The sequence below is a fragment of the Homalodisca vitripennis genome, chromosome 8 (genome assembly GCF_021130785.1).
Source record: "Homalodisca vitripennis isolate AUS2020 chromosome 8, UT_GWSS_2.1, whole genome shotgun sequence".
Classification (NCBI taxonomy): domain Eukaryota; kingdom Metazoa; phylum Arthropoda; class Insecta; order Hemiptera; family Cicadellidae; genus Homalodisca; species Homalodisca vitripennis.
This window is the reverse complement of record NC_060214.1, coordinates 26988965-27003980: the sequence shown is the minus strand read 5'-3', so window position 1 is coordinate 27003980 and position 15016 is coordinate 26988965. Positions and strand designations below refer to the sequence as shown.

The window sequence follows — 15016 nt, the reverse complement described above, 5'->3', positions numbered from 1 at the left end:
TTCCATTCTGCAGTTGTGTAAGTTTTTGGATCCATCCACTTGATTTCGTTATATGGTAAATTTTGCATTAGGCCATACCCATAAAGGTTATTTGCATCGACGTACAACAAAATAGTTTTCGGGCTTTGTCTTATCAAAATCTTTTAAATATTTGTTATTTGCTTTCACATATCGTTTAATACATTGAGAAATGCCTCCGCGAATACCTTTTTCGATCATCAAATACATATTATAATCACTAATTAATTGTAATTCTATATTCGTTAATTTTAACATTAGCATCCCATGCAAGACTGGGAGCTGTTAGATAGTGTGCTGGATCAAGTTTATAGCAATTTCAAACAAATATTCCTAAAATTTTCAAAGATATCAGCGAGCAATAGAACATCTTGAATGTTATAGAGATCGGAGTTAATTTCCTAGATTTTTTACTTTTAATTTGTTCCATACATTTAAGTAGTGTTGAAAATCTTCTCAGATATGCTCTCGTCTGTCAAAAGTGAATAGAAATCTTGAATTCTCAATTCTTCTGTGTAATCAAGTTTTTCAATTACTGTCGATAAATTCGTAAAGGAAATATGCCTTTTCCAGATAGAATTTTAAAGATTTATTCTTCGTCATTTGGTTGTCTATCTAGAATTGCGTTCAGACCATCTTGTATAAAATGATTTGTATGTTTGAAATCATCTTTTTTTGAGGTTTTTAGCTAACTTTTCTATAGACGATGCCATAAATCTGAACGTATCTACGAAAGAAAACTTGATGAACTTTCTTGGTTTATCATCTTCAAACTCATATCCATTATCCAGAATTTACAGAATAATTTATATATTTTCTCATCTGTGTTTGCGATCAAATCATCAACATTACCATACTGTTTTGCCAACTCTTTTATGTACAAATGAGTATCGTAACATGACATATTGTGGCAGAAAAACGGGAATATTTTTGAGGAAATTTGAGATTCAAGTTACAAGATAAATGAGCAGCACCTCGAAATTTACCTGTTAAAATGACAATGATCTCGTACTTTTTTTCTTGTTTGATTATCAAAACCCTCAAATTCACAAATATGACAAAGACTGGAATTTTGATACGAAATTTCTTCTTCTTCAGTTTAATTTTCATAGGTATTTTATTCTTAGAATTATACTTTTAGCTATGTAATTTCGATAATTTATTAAGTTCTTCAAACAATTTTGCAGGAACATTTGGCAAATCTTCTTCATTTTTTGCTCGATAACATATCGGCTTGTACATACGATTGGTCACATTAGACACTAAGTATAGAGTAAAACCATATGGAATGTGCTTCTGAATCTTGGTTGTGATCGATTTTTTGCGGATTGTTTTTGCATGTGGGAATCTTCTCTAATATGCTTTCAAAATCCATATAAATAACGTAAGGATGAGAAAATTTCTTTTGATAATTAATAAATGTTGTTGTTTGACTGGAAACGGCATAATTGGCTTACAAACTTCGTGATTTTTACAAATTTCTAAATGGTCTGTTAAATCTCCAGATTTGTAGAAATGGCTTAAACATCTTCTACAAAGAAATTTTTTATTTTTACACTTAGATAACTGAGAAAATACAAGTTTGTTTAAATCTGTTATCAAAACATAATGAGATTTGTCATCTTGTTTAACATACAATAAATCGATTTTCTAAACTCGGCATCATAAAATTTCTGAAATTTGCAACGGAACAATATTGAGTTTTTCATCAAAACTATAGACATTTACAGACATTTTCGGATAATTATACTTTGCTTTACTGCTTCGTTTTTCAAATAATTGTATATCTTTTAAAGACATAGGATAGTCGAACCCAGAAAATATCTCGTCATTTACAAATTTTTCATATTGTTTTTGCTCTGTCTACATGAGTTTTCTGGTTTTTTCAATAGCACATCGGATAGAATAAATAAAGCAATAATCATCTTTATTTTTGATATTTATACAAGCTTTCTTATCTTTGATTTTCTTTGGTAAATCGATATATGATCCTGCGTTCATAAATTCGTGTTTATTTAAGGCTCAAAATCAGTTGTTTACAGCGTTTTAATGTCCATCCAGAACCTTTATTTGGATGATTCGTTTGTTCTCGATGTGTTAATTTATTAAATTGCTTAGTAATAAAGTCGTTTATGTCAAAGATTTCGTCTGCTTTTATTAGTAAAGTACATTGGACAAGTTTGTGTTTCACCGTTCACTAAAGTTCTTTCGTATTCGCATTCCAAAGAGAGATATCCTTTACTATTTTTAACATTTTCTTGAAATTTTTCGATTAAACTTTTTAATTTCTGGGCGCAAAATAGAAAGATATTTGTAAATTGACATGGAATTATCGTTCAAGTTTGTTAAAATGTATTGCTTGAAAAGACCGTGTATTGAGGAAATAAAACTTCTACATCAATGATATTTTCGGGTTTTCTCATTAAGAGTTTTGTCAATTTCTTCGATCATTTCAGACTTAGTTTTATCGTTTGTTTCAATGGACAATTTCTCAGCGATTGATTGAATTTTTTCATCTTTAAATAGATTGAGATCTTTTTTAATTTTCCTTAAAATTTTTTCTTTAGTTCACGCAATTTTTCTATATTGTACATCTTTTCATGATCGACAATTTGATTTTCTTTAGCCCAATTCCTCAAATAATTTAGTTCTTTCTCAATAAAGTTCTTTGTTTTTTAGATGATTTTTTGACTTATAATGTCGGGTTAAAATGATGTTCGAAAACATCTTTTTGCAGTACGGGCAGGATATCTTTTTCCTCTCCATTTAAATAGGGAAATTTGAATGTGCCAAGTTTTACTATTTAGTGAAATATCTTTTTATTAAGCTGAAAAATAGCAATAATTCAGTAGATTTCTAAGGATTTTTATCAAAATTTGATAAAAATCAGCACAATTTATGGTTAAAACAGCCTTTGATTCTTCTATTTAAAGAAGAAAAATTTGTTTAACTAACACTTTGAAAAGTGGAGAATTTTACTAGAATTTTTACACAAATCAGCACAAATTGTAGTAAAACAGCTGTAGATTCTTCTATTTATTATAGAAAAATCTGTAAACTAAGACTTAAAAATTATTGAAAAAATAGTATAGTTATAGTAAATAAAAGTACTTTTTTTATTTACTATATTGGTTTGTAGGGGGTAATTTAAATTCTATAATACTATTTTTTCAATATTTTTTTCTTTAACTTTTCCAAGATTTTTCATTAAGATTTTAATATATTTACAACAGAATTTTCAAGAAATATCGTTCACATTATCAACTTTAAAGCTAAAAATTCGCAATAATTAGAGAAATTCAGTAGAATTTTCAGGATTTTTTCAAAAAACTCTAGTATATGCACCTTAAGAGCTGTGGTTTTGACCCTAAAAAAACCGTGTTTTTAGGTTCAAAACCCGGTTTTTTGTGTATTTTGGAAGTATAGTTTTGATTTTTCACCATTAAAAGTGTAGAAGTATTAATTTTTTTTCTATGTAAACGGCGCTGTTACAAGAGTTGAATAAGGTTGGTGATTTAAAGTTCAAAGAATACAAGAGATTAATAGAATTAGAAGAAAATAAGAAACACAAAATTTTGAATCTGGAGAAAATGAAAGATAAATTCGGGTTTACAATAATTGCCGAGTTGGAAGATTATAAAGTACACTTACCGAACAGATTTTTGACTGTTTTGGATGAAAAAAAGATTAAAGAATTGAACAAAAATGAAAAATTACACTTGGTTGTTACTGGAAAGAAGACTATTAAAGATAAAGACTGTGTTACAATTAACTTCGTGGAATAAAGATTTCGAAGATTTCTGGATTTTTTCATTAAAACAGCTTATAAATGTAGAAGCCTACAATGAACAGTAAAACAGCTATAGATTCGGTTATTTTCCATTCGTGGTTTCCTGTTAGATTTCTTAGAATTTGTTTATGGTTCAATGGACAGTATTTTACATTCGTGGTTTCCTGTTAGATTTCTTAGATTTTTTTATTGTTCAATGGACAGTATTTTACCATTGATTTTCTGACTGTCCCAAAAAGTGGTCTAGGAACCCCTTACTGTTTGATTTTACAGATTCGTTTATTGTCCTTTAAAACAGTATTTTTCCCTTGATTTTCTGTCTGTCCCAAAAGTGGTCTAGAACCCTTACATTCTTATCTACTTATATATATATATATATATATATATATATATATATATATAGTATATAATATATAAAACACAATGTATCAAACTTCCTTTATTTCATTCAGGAGGCGTTGTAAACCCATAATCTACTTCTGGGAGAAATTGAACGAGGGGTTTATACAGGAAATGAATGTTTGTTATTACTTTTAGGCAGCTGGTATCATAACTAGTTATGTCTGCAGCTAAGCAACTGTTAAATAAATACTCGTATGTCCTGCACAGCGAGGCCAACATATTAACATTTAATTGTGTAAGCAATGTACGCTTTCTGTACCGAAAGACTTTGACGGTAGGTAAGAAATAAATCTATGGTAGGGCGATCTGCACTGATGATAACAAAAGAGCTTAAAATACAAATCATAAACTTTTAGATTTTGAAGTTGAAGAACAATTGAACCGAATTTTATACGCTTCTCGATTACTAAAGAATGACCGAGATGCTATCAGAAAAGCTACAGGTGGTTTCTTAAAACGCACTACATTGTGTATAAATTATTAAGGAAACAATTTAAACACCATTTTATAAAGTACAGACATTAGAATATAAGATTAGCAAATGATCAGCAATTAAAACTTTGTCTATTCACGAAGAATGTTCGTTTAATACACACATTGTGCATTTTATGTCCTAATTTGTAGTATGTGTTGATGTAATTAAACATTACGTTTTAAATTTTGTGTTTATTTATTATTGGCCTATTTTAAATTATTCTCTTCGGAATTTAATTGGTTAAATTTTTGCTTAAACATTTTGCATTGTTATTGCCCATTTAATGAAGTTAATGTGCTTCAAATCTAAATAAAGCATGTTTATCGATACCGAACTTTGCATATTTTGTTAGATATCCTGAAAATGGGCGGTCTTACAGATCTGAGAAAAGTTTTATTTAATCTCTCAATTAATTTTACATACAATCCAATAAATGTAACAACTATCTTAAGCCATAAAAGACGCTGAAAATAAATATTTTCGGTTCCTTTATCACATTCACTGGTGCTAATTTAATTGTTATTCACGTGGTTGATTATTATTTGTGTCAATGTAAATAGAAAGAATCATAAAATATTAAGTTAGACTTTAGGTATTTACAAAGTATTAAGGAGTACTTCACATGAGTGTAACAAACAAACATCGTCGAGGCTGAATGCTAATCTTTCCTAGCGCTCAGCCACATCCAGTGGAGTGAAATTCACCACTAACAAACTCGATGATTCAAATATATAAAATAAAGGCTCATGCTAAACTTTATATCTGTAGTTTATTGTGAGAAAACAGACAAAGAGACAGAAATGATACTTCTATCGCCCGTCGAATCGTGGGCTTCGCTAACGCTCAACAATTAATAATACCCCATTCTGAAATTTATAATCATCAAGATTAGACCGGATAATAATTTATTCCTACCTATTAACAGCTCTTGTATATATTTAATGGAAAGTACGTTGTATTTCATATAATAGAAATTTAGTCTCATCTCTGTCAAAATCTCTACGACTATACGAATCCAGCTACGTTCAAGACTTGTAAATATTTAGTCTACACAATTTTTTACGTAGTTCGTTCTACGTGTAGAGTCAGTCTCAGTTAGGTTTGTCTATCAAGTTTATGATTCTAGGCCTCGCCTCACTACACTCCAGAGCCTTTCTGGGAGTCGTCCAATTGCGTCATTAAAATTCCAACCTCGCGGCTACCAACCATATATTGTTCATTCTTTCAGCTTCACTCGTTCTTACTTTCTCTGTCCGCTCTTAATAAGTGCAATTATTAATTGCACTATTACAGATGGTTTATATCCGTGAAACTATTCCCAAAATGTTGGACTAGTGTTCATAATGAATGATTTATTAATGGTTTCTTTAATTTTGAAAATTTTATTAGAACTAATTAATCATGTATGAAATGAATCATGACTATTAGACGTAATACTAACTTTACTTGCATTATTATTCTTAAAGAATGTTTTAAACCCATATTAACCGTTAAATAATTGAACAAAATCAAAAAATTAAATTTAAATCAATATATAATATTTCTCAATTTGTAAAGTAGTTTCAAGGTAGGTTTTAGTCATCGAAACACCTCATCAGAACAGAAATGACGGGAATTTAAATGATCCAGCAATTTTTAAGCCCAAAAATTAATAACAGTAGTTATTCTTTTACATAAAAAAATTCCACTCCAAAACATTTACCATTTAAATTATAGTTTTCTTATATTAACAGCTGAAATTAATAAGGTAACATTTATTTTATACGTACTAGCAGTTGTGAAACTAATTAATGAAAGATCAAAATGTTCTTCTTTTTTCATATGATACTTCTATAGACTGTTTAATAGAATAACACTCAATTTATCTTAAACATTATTATATAAATATTTGAAAACTCCAGTCCTCCATATAACTGAACAATACGTTTACAGTTCTATGCGGTTGGTCGTTAAGTGCAGACCTTTTATGACCTGTATTCTGTAGTTAAGTTTTAATAATTAGTGTTTTATTATTATTTTTAAGTGCTTAGTTTACAGTTAAGGTACATGAAGTTGACTCGAGGCATTGTTAATGTGATTTCTTACATGCATGTCGCAACATTCTGGAATGATTTGTTTTTTTTAACATGTATTGTAGTTATATTTTGGTTTAGTTATTCATCGGAATAAGAGATCAGATTGCAGATCCTGAAACATGGTGTAACTAATGTTGAATACTGTACAACGACAAAGGTCTGACAATTTTACGTTTTCTTTACAATTCTTCCATTAAAACAAAAAATATCAAAACAAATATTAAATTACCAGCTGACACTCGGTTGTGAGAAATGATATTTACATCCTTAGGTGTTAGATGCCGTATTAGTTTTATAGCGGTATCTTAGTACCTTGAGGCTGTGTTTATTTTTCTTTTATACGCCATATATAACTTTCTTTGATGCAATTTTGCTACGTATAACATAGCACATGTCAATTTAATTTGTAATCCATATTAACTTTTAACGTACAATTTGTGAGGAAGCACACATGCGACACATCCCATTCTACTAACACCAAGGTAAATTGACTTGACTTTCTCATTTATATGTATAACGTCTGTGCCGATTTCCATGAGAATTGGTTATACCTACGTTAATAATGGTGATCATACTTGTGTGTGGATAAAAAAGTACTATGCGAACGTGATTGTTTCATTATAAATTTGTCTAGCAGCAAATGAATTATGGATATAATTATTGTAAATTTTGTTAATTATCACAAACAAAGTATTTTACTCAAATTAATAAAATAACAGTAAAATAACCAACATAAATAATTAGAATTTGAATATAGTTCTAGTCTGGTATAGTTTTTATGCGTACTTTGTTACATTAAACTGTTTAAATTAGTTCTTCAGAACGTCTAAACAATTTATTTTTTAAAATATTTTATTAATAGTAGACATCATGTTTCTACTTAAACACGTTTTTTAAATCCGCAATTAATTATCTGTAAATCTGAATTTTAAAACGCACAATTGTAATTATTATGAGTACAACAATGATCATTATGAGTGTAATAATCCTTATTATTATTTGTTAGTACATCATTATGAGTATAATAATAGTCATTATGAATGAATATAATAAATCTGGTATAAATGTTTTTCATAATTATAAGTTCAATATTTATTTCTTAGGTTATTGCGCTTAAGTGCTCATAAAAGATTTGTTATGTAATTTTTAGTTACATGCTATAGTTAGTTATTTTAATACTGAAACTGAAGATATGTGATACTTATTAAATTATATGTTTAATGTGTTTAATATGAAATAAAATTGCAAAGAACACAGGCATTGTTAACAAGGGTAGATGGAAATGTCTCTTCAGGAACAAAGGAAGAAATATGAAAAGAATTCAATTTTAAAACAATTTCAATCTCTTTCTTTTTGTAGCCTAGCAAGTCATATTCAGTTTCAAAGCCAGAACATGTTGTTTTATTCACATTCACATTGCACAGTGGTCTGTACATTTATTACAAACAGTATCAAAATATTAAATAAAACATCAACTATAATCATATTTAAAACATTAAACCGTATAATGATTATACCGTAATATTAGAGTAACCAAATAATAATAAACTGGTTGAATATATGTTACTTTTACATCGCGTAAAAATTTAGTAATTTTTAAAAAATGTTATGCATGGAGAACGTTATACATTGGGTAAGTATACAAATATTTTTTGAATTACAAAGAGAGCTTTAGATACCTTTAAATGGCTTAAATACCACCTTTAATTTACCGTACTTATTGACTAAGCGTTATCGACACCTATCACTCTAGAGGTTTGAAAACCAAATGTACGTCTGTCATGCACGTGTAGTTTTGACAATTATGTCGCAAACAACTATCGTATATAAGCTAAATATTTTTGAAAATTTATTTACATCTAGGCTGTGACTTTTCTATTTTTATCGAACATTTTTACATTGGACTTATGACCATGATGGAAGTGAGAAAGATGCTGGATTAATAAATCAGTGAATAAACTCAGTACGTTGAAAACGTAACGAAATGACCTACAGACTTTAAATCGTGCATGCCATCTCAGCGAAGCTCGTATTGTGGTAAGGCATACTTGTTTATCTAACGTGTAAGTTCAGAAATCTTTATCTGAATAGTTAAATATATTAAACCCCAGGGTAATATTTTAGTAGCTAGGGATATCCTATCTCAAATAGCGTACCGTATCGTCTCTAAGATTGGAGCCTCAAAAACATGGTTTTAGGGCTTGTAAGAGAGAACAGAAACCTATCCTTTCCAGAATCGATGATGATTGATTAGTGGATGAACTCTAAGAATTAATTCAACCATCTCGCTGCATCAATATTGAAACATATACATAACATAATTTCCTTACCCGGTTGAAATAAGCTTACATTTTTTAAAGTAAATTTATAAGTAAAGAAACTTTGATAATTTGCCCACTAAATTTGTTCGAATCCCATTTTTCCGATATAATAATCGGAACTGGTTGTCCCTAGTATGCCTGCTGTCCGGTAGCCTCATACAAATAGATAAGAGGACATGTCCTTATTAAGAAGCCCTTACTTCGCTAACAAATTAACGAACTTTGTTCTATCAGACTAATAAGGTGACAGTTGAAATGCGTCATATAAAATGCGGAATACATTGTCAGAAATTAGATGCACTGCAGTGAAATTAGATCCATTTAGTCGATACTGATGTATCCTTAGAATTTCTAAGCATATCTGATAATTCAAGTAATGTAAATTACTATTGGATTTAATGTGTTTGGGATAAAACTGTACTAGCGTCAATTAGCTCTTTTTTAATAATTCTAGCGTAAGTGAGTGAGTCAATTGAGTTAATTCGGACAATCTATTACGAAAGCAGTGTTATTGAGAAAGATTGTTCTGTACTTAAATGCAACAATACAATAATAAAAAAATCAAATTTTAATCAACTCAATACAAAAATCCTGTTTATATTGTTGTGAAAAGAAAGAAGGTGGATTTACAATTTGATATTTAGTAAGTATGTTACGTTTTATCTCTTTATTGACGATAGTTTGAGTTATGAATACGTATTTACAATATTACATTTTGTTTTTCACAATTTATTTAAATAAATCAGTGGTTAGATCAAATGATTTTGACAGCAGTAGCAATTACTTTTTATTTTTTTGTGTTGAAAACTCCGTACTATAGGACAGCACGCCCACAAGATCCTACAGTCTTCAATATTGTGTTTTGGAGTAGTATTAGCCTCAATTCCAAGTTCAAGTTCAGATATCTCAATATTCCGATTACCCTTACCATTCAATACATGGAGAGTCGGTGGGATTGTGGGAAGGTGGAAAGTTTCCAACCCTTCTGACAAGATAGAAGTATATAATATTATGGAACCACTGTGAATGCTCTGTGTAGTCTAGATCTAAAACGAATATCCTGAGGAAGTCAGTGCTGTATAAATTATTAGCAAGAGACACAAAGAGATATGGAGTCTGTATCAATAATTGGTCTGATTCAATTAATTAATTGATGAGGCCAACATTCAATTGCCGCAATCATCGCTCCTGCAGTTATCTCCAAACTGATCGAAAGGCAGTGGATACGTGCAACTGGCATCAAAGTAACGAAAGCAAACCTTATCGCTTAAAACGTGCAAAATATTCGTATATGCACTATTTACGCAGCATATCGATGCAGCTAATGAATTTTATAACTAAGTGTTTTCGGAAAATAGTGCAACCAGCATTGTGTAAAGCCGGTGTTTTGCAGCATGGATCAACATATAGTTTTTTCGTGCTCCATCGGTATATGGAAAGTTTAGATCGTGATAAAACTTGGGACTAACACCATATTCCTCCAATTTCTGTGGCAAGAGTTATTCCGTAATAATTATGAATGTGTGAACTCTTTTGATACTCTACGTATGTGTGTATTTGAGTATGTGAATATGTTCAAGGCCAATTTCATATAACAAAATTTTGAGATCGGGTTCTCCACAATTTAACCAAAACATTAACCCTTTGGTACTTTGCTGTTTTTTTCCGAATTAGCAAAGCTGTTACAGCACATTTAAAAGAAAAATCATTATAATGGTGGTTAAGAAGGTAGTACGTAAAGCATAAATGCAACTGTAACGTTCCTAAAGGCGTATTAATTTATAACAAAGTATTTCAATTGCAGAGAAATTTATACTCCCACCAGTTTAAACATCCATATTGTAGTTATAATTCATTAGGACATTGTTTTATTTCTTAGTATTATATAAATGCAATGATACGTTTTTATATTAGTAATTTAGTTTAAAGGCTCTATGTTTACTTTAAATTGACATTTATTTGTAAACATTACAATTATAGTGTTCGGAAATATTATTTCTATATTTAGAGCACATTGACATAAAAATGAAATAAAAATTTATGTATTCATAGACTATCTCTGAAACACATGTAATGAATTGGAAAATACCCAAAAAAAGTTTTGAAGTACTTAATAGAATTGGAATTTGTTTTTTGCAAATCGATAAAATTAAAGTTTTTATAGCTACTAATATCACGGTTTATAAAACACAACTATTGATAAAAGTTCACACTAGGCAGATTGTAGATGAACATTTTCTAAGTCACAAAGGATATTTTAGATTTGAATTGGTAACTAAATTGAAGACAGAGTTTATAAAATAACACCATTATATAAATGGCCAAAACACTGACACGAGAAAAAATTTCATACACACGTTCCTTGTCGAGTTGCGGTACAACGACTTCGTCGATTATTGATGTATTCCAACATTGAATATAATGACACATTTATGTTTCCTTCTCTAATATCCACTTTAATGTAATGACGGCTATCGAGAAATCGAAAACTATTATCGACACCGAAGAGACAATTCATGTTTGTGTACTGTACTAGTCTCTAGACAATGACTATGGAATTTTTGGAATAAAAATTAAAAGCTTTCCTACCTTATACAAATTAAAATAATAAGTGTTCTGAAATAATAAATAACATAGTTCCTAATAATTTTACACTAAGTCCAACCTAAGTCTTGAATTATCTTGAATTAAGACGTACTGCAGATTACAATGTTATAAGTAAGATATAAAGTTTATGATTCTTTTAAGTAAAATGTGTAGCCTTTTATATTTAGTTTGTAATATTTTTCAAATTTTGGCATGTGCATTGTGTATAGATGAAATAGATTTTTAAGTTTACAGATTTGTCTGTAACAAAATTCAACATTTTTGACAAAACAAATTTGTTTTTAAACCATTACAGATTCTTTTTACTTAGAGTTTCCTAGTATAATATCCATAAAATATTATAAATTACACCTATATAACAATTTCTTAAAGATGAGATAAGTTTTTGGTCAAAAATTCAACTATCAGTATCATGCCATACGAATATTTGAATTTTGTTTCTTTTTAAATTCTGGTAGCATAAAATTTAATAATAAATAATAATTATTTATAAATAAGAAATGTGATATGTCCTATAATTCCGTAAATATAAACATTGTAACCTAATAAGTCTTAAGTTACTCTTGCATAGATATACTTTTAGTACAAATAAATTATTTTCTTAAAAAAGGCTAACAAAGAAAGAATTTTAACGTGGTTTACTCATTACTTACTGTTTCAATTTTCATATAAGATCTATTATTAGTAAATATAATGTTTTTACTATTTGTAAAAGCCTACAAAAACGCAGTATGGCCAAGTAACGTACTCAATATATAATTGTGAACTTTTCTTTTTTTGTGAAAAACAAAGTCTCTCACATAAAAGGAAATTAATTACTATTTTTAATATTAGATTATGAAATTAAAATTCCTTGTTTACAAGAAAATCTAGTACGCGCGTGAAAAACAAACATATTGAGCCATATTTCTATTTGTGTCGTGGTAACGCACTAAACTGAGGAAACGCACAATCTTAAACAGTAACCCATTTAATGCTTTTCAATTACAAGTTTGCATAATTAAGTTTGAGGAAATTAAAGTAGAATTTAGTTAAAAAACTAAAGAAAAGGTTTTAGATTTCACGCAGCTACGCCGTCTAGATCGCACATCTCCGACAATTCTCTTTTCCAATTAGTTTTATCTTTCCTCACAGCACACTTTTAATTATAATTCTGGATTTAAAGCGACTCTCTTTGTTACGCTGAACTATATAAGATGATTATTACTGAAATAATTGATTAAATATCAAAGAGATTTTTTATTCAATTGCATTTTCATTTACTGTACTCAACGAGCCTTAAGTAAAACAAATGTTTCATATAAATGAAATGTGACACATTTATGGTATTTGAAACCTTTGACAGTAATGAAGACAATGAACATTGAAAACAAAAATAATGTCGCAATTACAAACATTTATTCATTAGGTGCGTGAGGAGGATAACTACATTTAATTACAGTTTTGTCATAGTGAAGTAAATAACTACTAAATAGTTTATTCGTTCATGGTCCGAATAATATGTGTCTTAGAACAACAATGGAAGATGAAGTATGAACAAGAACATTTGTACTGTTATAATTGACAAATAAGAAACAATATGAGAAAAATTTACAAACTCGAAATTGCTTTTCGTACGAGGTACTTGCTAAAATGTAATCACTAATGTTTGCATCTGTAATTGCAAATAAAAAAATAAAAAAGGCAAGTTGAAACTCAATAAATACGACTGTGTTTTGAGAATAAGTAACCTATTGATATAATATAACATAAAGGTACACCTCTGGGCACATAACTTTACCCACTTCTGTTACTTGAGAAAATGTTACCAGCAGTTAACTCACCGGTACGCAGTGTACTGTAGGAGTGAACCGAACACTAAAACACAGGACACGCTCGACACCGACCGACTGTAATGAGGTTATGCGAACATGTGGGCTCAGAACATCGCGTACACTGCAGGCTCGAGGTCAACACAAGACCGACCGCTCCGTGGTGTCGCGCGACCCACACTGACGCTGCTGTCGGGCAGGAGACATTGTTGCGTTGCCATGGCAACTCATCACAGCTGCTCCACTACGTTGCCAAGACAACCTCCTCGCGTCACCTGATTTACAGCATCGGCTGTTTTTAATGAATCCCCCTCCCCCCAATCCTTCTGAGTCTTCCTGGACCGGATCGGCTTACCCGGAATTTATTTACTTCTAATGAATAAGACGCTCGGTCTTTGTTTGTCTCAAACAAACCCTAAAGGACCGCCACTTTTTCAATAGGACTTTCTTCTGCCTCAGACGAGCTTAGTAATTTAACGTTCTCAGCTCTTTTTCCCTATTTAGGAGTGGTCCATTCGTGTAATGTTTTCAGTAAAATTATTTTATTATTTGAATTTTTTCTAATATCGTATACTCAACATGCCCAAATAAAAGATTGGACATTTATAACAGTCTCTTTAAAGTTATAAATTACAAGTATATAACATAACTCACAAAACATTGTTAAATACTATAAAAACTTGTGTACCACATGTACACATCCACAATAGTTTTAAGGAATGTTCTTATAAAATTGACATAGGATTTATTGGTTGACCACGGTTTTGTAGGATATATGATCAAAATGTAATATCTAATGGTTTTGTTCGGTAGTATAAATGGAAAACAATGTAAAATGATTAAATAGTTTCTCAAAACTGTGTCAAGTTGTTTAATTTCAAATTTGGAAATTATAAAAGTTTTACTACTTACACATCTCAATTTTGACCAAAGCTAGCGTTAGTAACCTAGCTTTCTTCTTTAAGAGTGACTTATGGATTTTACAATAAATTAGCTTGTCTTCTTGGAAACCACAAATTGGCTCTCGCTCTCTGATAACATCAGTTTGCGTGTCCGTTGCAGTCGTCTCCAGATACGATCATCGCCTTGCTACAGACATGTACACGCAAGGACATTCACACTGACAAGTATTTCTTTTTCTCAATTTAATTCTCCCGGTTTTCGGTTAAACATAAGATAGGAGTACACTATACTATGTGTCGCATAACATACATCGATGAGGTTGCATTCAAAATTTCCATAGTCCGTAACTACGGATGTTACTTTGTCATCGATAAAAATGCCCAATGAATGTACTGATTTATTAAAAATGTAGATATTCTGCGATTTTCTTGTTGCAACCATAATACCACACTAATTCTCATCCAAATTCCAAGGCGTTATATGCACTATGTCTATATGCAAACTAATGTTATGCAAAATTTCAAATCTACATGTCAACTTGTTTTCAAGGATATTGACAAAGCAGACAAAAAGAAATAAATTGAATGTTTTCCAGACTTTTGAGAGATATGCTT

The 15016-nt window shown here is 30.0% G+C and overlaps 1 protein-coding gene across 1 annotated transcript in view; it reads right to left on the bottom strand.

Annotated features, from left to right (window-relative positions):
* LOC124367440 (guanylate cyclase 32E) overlaps window positions 1-13713 on the bottom strand; it is a 218973-nt gene extending 205260 nt beyond the window's left edge. The window contains exon 1 of the mRNA XM_046824252.1: window positions 13512-13713. The gene's annotated coding sequence lies outside the window, so the exon portion shown is untranslated. The remainder of the gene's footprint in view (window positions 1-13511) is intronic.
* Window positions 13714-15016: the final 1303 nt, after the last annotated feature.